Raw genomic sequence first — 4,916 nt, 5'->3', positions numbered from 1 at the left:
CTGTTTAAATACTTAGTGCACTTGCTATATATTTGTAATGTTTATTATAATACCTTCAGTGGAACTTAAACTGTAGCAGTATAATATTAATACACACATACAATACACAAACTCCATCCTTTTTTGACAGAGGTTTCTGACTCACTTGGTCCCACAGACATTCAGCTACAAAGAAACATACAGAGACCTACATTAATTATAAATTGGTTGGCCTATTAGCTGGGGTTTCTTTTTAACTTATTCTTACATCATACATTATCCCATAATTCTTGTCTCTGTTAGTCATGTGGCTTGGTAACTTTTATCAGTGAGGCATTCTTATCTTGTGTCCTCTGTGTCTGAGTGATGACTGTAGACTGAGTCTTCCCTCTTCCCAGAAGTCTCCTGTTCTGATTACCCCACTTATACTACCTGCCTGGCTACTGGGGATTCAGCATTTTATTAAATCAATACAAGTGCCAAATCTTTACAGGGTATAAGACCATTGTCCCACAGCACTTCCCCCTCCCTTTTTTTTTTTCAAAACAAGAATTCCGAATCTAATTTCCTTTGTTTCTCTGTTTTCCAGACCATTATCCATAACAACTTGTTATCAACACTCTAAACAAAGACAAAGGTCTATAATCTATATTTTGGGAATGTGAGTGTAGTTTTCTAGGCTACTTCTTCTGACTTGGGGAACTGAAAATCTTAATGGTGACCTTAAGAAAATTTACGATTCTGTCTTGCTGATTAGATAACCTGTTACAAAAAAACTATATAAGCTGTCCAAGATCATTTTATCTTCCTTTTTAATTTGGACATTTGAACCTACAGTAGTAAGAAACTAAAAGTGAGAAATAGCCCTTGAAAAATCACAGTAAGTTATCATATATTATGTTCATTACCTTTTCAACTCCTTTAAAAATACGCCATTAGAAAGTCCTTCATGATTTGATTCAGACAGCACAACATCACAACTCAAGTTTAGCCATCCATTTTTTTTCTAAAAGCATATCATATTGTTTTCTTTATTTATTCCTTCCTTCCTCTCAGAAAAATTAAAAGTTTAGTTATTCAGTTGAATCACCACACATGAAAATGCATCTTCGTGACATAGAGGAAAAACTGTTTACCGCAAAAGCTTTTATTCTTTTTCTTTACTGGAAGAAGGGGGATTTCTTGCATTCTTGTTGATAATTCAAAACTTATCTATACTGCTTAAAGCAGTGTCTAATGAAAACTGTTTTTTTTTTTAACTTGGCATTTCTTTTCAACACTATCACTTAAAGATGAATCTCTCTCAGTTCTCTGAGAGTAATATGGAGATCTTTGAGGTGGTGGACACCCAATACATTTTTATTAATCTTGATTTCAAAAACAAATGTAGGACGAGGACAAATGAAGATTAGTAGAAAACAGAGATGGCTTATTAAGAAAGAATACAATTTCATGAAAGGAAGTGGTTCAGAAATGTGATGGAGATTAGAAACTAAATGACAATACTGTTGAAAGACTTTAGGGCTTTTATAACCCAATAATGTATGATTTTTGCACAGTATGAGCTTCTACCGAGTATGCTATAAGTTAGAATGAAGGTGCAAAGAGTTTGCAGTCTTTATCTTTGTCAACTGGTTTCTTTCACACATATATTTCATCCTGTCTGAAAGGATTTTTAGATCTCACTTTCTGTCTTTTTTTTTCCTGTCTTAACTGTGATAGAATAAAATGCAGGAATGCTCTGTTATTTTGAGTTGGCAGTCATAATCAAATGCCATATATTGAGTGGTTAGGGAAGGATCAGTGTAAGTGGTTGTGGAAGGTAGAGGTTCACAATGAGACAAGATCAAGGCAGCAAAACCAATTTCATTTTCCAGCACCATTTTTTTTTCTTTTTCAGGCAACTTCCTTTGGTTGTGTCTGAATTATTGTCTCTCTGTTTCCCATTATGTATGAAGGAGACAAAGAGAGAGAGAGAAAGAGACAGACAGAGAGACAGAATGACAGATCATCTGCATTCTAGTGTCATATCTCACAAACTGATCAGTATTTTGTGCGCATATATATCTATACACTTTGTGTATATGCCTACATAAGACAGAGGAAGATACCATGTGCTAACACCTCTCACTCTCTATTCATATTTTGAAACAAGCCTCTCACGTAAACCTAAGCTCACCAGTTAGTTAGTGACTGGCTAACAAGTCATATGATACTTTTGCGTATATACCTCTAAGTGATCAGGTTGTACATATGCAATTTTTATGTAATGTTTGAGGCTATATTCTCAGGATCTCATGTTTGTGCAGCAAGCATGTTACCTACTCAGTCATCTTCCTACTTTTCCCAATGTATATTAATTATATTTCTTGTACGTTCTGCTTTCAAGGCTTCAATGCATGATTGAAAATGAAGAACATTCAATTAATAAAAATTTAGTTCAGACAATATGAAACACTCAGTGGAGTTATAATTATTGTTGATCTCTTTCTAGTCACCTAACCATACAATTCAGGATAAATTCTATATTTCTACTTTGTCAATTATTTTCTATTGTGGAATAAATAATAACTGACTTGAATTTTTCCTCAATAATCTAATAACTAAAACTCCCATTTTACTGTCGGTACATTTCCTTAGAGTCAATAATCAACCATTTTATTAAATGTGAAAACTACAGTTTTGGAAACAGTATGATTCAAAGAAGCCAAACTAATTTTTCCTTTCCCCCCTTTATACTAAATTGTCATATTTTCACTTGAAAATAGCAATTATGTGTTCAAATATAAATGTTACTTCCTCCATACTTCTATATAGCTTAAAGAAACCTATGCTTGTAGCTGATACTTAAGACTTCAGATATAGAGATTTTTTTTTCCTTTTTCTTCCTCAATTTTGCAGAGAGTCTTTCTCTGTGTTTCTGATGTGTGTGTGTGTGTGTGTGTGTGTGTGTTTTCTAACCCTCAATCAATGCAATTCTTCAATTGTTGATTCTGTGTGCTTCTGTCAGTGGTGTTGGAGATTTCTCCACTGCTACCTGTTGTGTTTGAGGTTTTTCCTGCCCTTGATTTCTATACTTTACAGAAAATGAGCCAGAACAAGACCTGGAAACTGTGTCATTTTTGAAAACTTGCCTTGGGATTTCTTGTGAAGGTTTCCCACTCATCAAGGGAAAACACTAAGAAAAAGTTTCCAGTGATCAGTTCAGTTTCTAAACAAAGAAGCCATGAAACACAGGATGTCTCTATCTGCTTCTTTTGGTGAGGAAGTATCCTACAGCCTAGTAAATCAAATTGGCTGGATGCACATCACTGAGGACATATTTATAGACAAACTTCAGTTTAACATTTAACCTCATGCTTAGTGCCCAGGAGAGGACAGCTCAGTCAGATAAACCTGAGAAAATACACCTCACAACATAAAACTCAGAGGAGTCTCTCAGGATCAATAAGCTAATAACAGAGTCAGTCATCTAGTACAGACTCAATCACCCAGTCTGATGTATTTGACTCTCCTTCATCTTTCACAGTCTTGACTAAAATGACACAATGGTACAGTTCTTGTGGTCAGATAACAGCAAGTAGAACCACTATCTTGATGCATAAGACACTGAGTTAACTGAAATTAAGAACCAACTCCCAGACAAGGAATCCTCATCCAAAATATCAAGACTATGATTGGATAGAAGAATCAGTTTATTTCTGATGCCATCAAATGGCTCACCAAATGTGAGTATATGAAGATCATGATAAGCCCCAAAGCATTGAGAATAAGAAGCTGCAAATTGTCTCCAAAAACACAAACAACTTCCAGTATCTATTTTGAGTAGAATAGAATAGAATGGAGTTATGGAGTATACGGACCCTGTTTCTTCTATTCCCGGTTAGGAAGAGGCTATGTAGGCTAAAAGAAAAACTCTGTGTGCCAGTTGGGTGATGAGGAATAATTTTCTTTAACAGGATATTAACTCAGAGCATTTCAGATGCTGCTTATACCAGTTGACCAGAAACCACATGGGATTCCACAAGCTGGTGAGTGGCATTACAGAGCTGATCAGGAGTTCTATCTATCTTCAAGAGACACTGAATGAATTCAGTCAAAGTTTGGTTGAAGTGTCCTCAGCCCTGGATGTCCAACTGCTCAAAGCCAGACAAAAGAGTCCTCCACCGGTCAAGGTTATAAAATCAAAGAGAGAATTATAATAAGCTTGTCAGACTAGTCTGAGGGCTATACACAAAGGAAATGCCATTGTACGAAAAGGATGGAGCTATATCTGTTCAACCTTAAAGGATATGATAGGGATAATAGTCTGAAAAACTTGACTGCACTTTGAAAAACAACCATATTTTAGCGAGAAAAGTGAAGTATGACTGCTCACTGGTACACAGAAAATTGATGATCTCAAAGCAGCAAATCCCAAAGAAGGGAACAACACAAAAAAACAACATCACAAACATTGAAAACTAAATTAAAAGGAGATAGCAATCACTGGTCAATAACATCCCTTAATATAAATGAACTCAACTCACCTATAAAAAGAGACAGGCTAACAGATTGGATATGAAAACAAAATCCGTCCTTTTTTTGCGTATAAGAAACACTCCTCAACCTCAAAGAACCACAATGGGCTGGGCCCTCTCACATCAGTTACTAATTAAGAAAATACCCTACAAGCTTGATTGTATTGAGGCATTTTCTCAGGCTGAAGACTTGAAAACACTAATCAGACACATGGAGCACTGGGCACATAGGCTATTCCCCAAACTGCAATTTGAAGATTTATTGACAGAGTTGAAAACTTGGGAAATAAAAAGGAGGTTCAGACCTGTTTAAAACAAATTCGACTTGATCTCTAAGGGAAGCACCTTAGGGTTGGTAAGAGTTTTGAACCTAGAGTGCTCCCAGGTGACCAGGGCAATGTCCCCAGTTAATTCCTT

At 35.8% G+C, this 4,916-nt stretch overlaps 1 pseudogene; it reads left to right on the top strand.

Annotated features, from left to right (window-relative positions):
* Nucleotides 1-3,992: 3,992 nt before the first annotated feature.
* The window catches only part of LOC101994398, a 1,924-nt pseudogene continuing 1,000 nt past the window's right edge, over nucleotides 3,993-4,916 (top strand).

This window comes from Microtus ochrogaster, chromosome 19 (assembly GCF_000317375.1).
Source record: "Microtus ochrogaster isolate Prairie Vole_2 chromosome 19, MicOch1.0, whole genome shotgun sequence".
Lineage (NCBI taxonomy): Eukaryota > Metazoa > Chordata > Mammalia > Rodentia > Cricetidae > Microtus > Microtus ochrogaster.
This window is presented reverse-complemented; position numbering and strand designations above follow the sequence as displayed.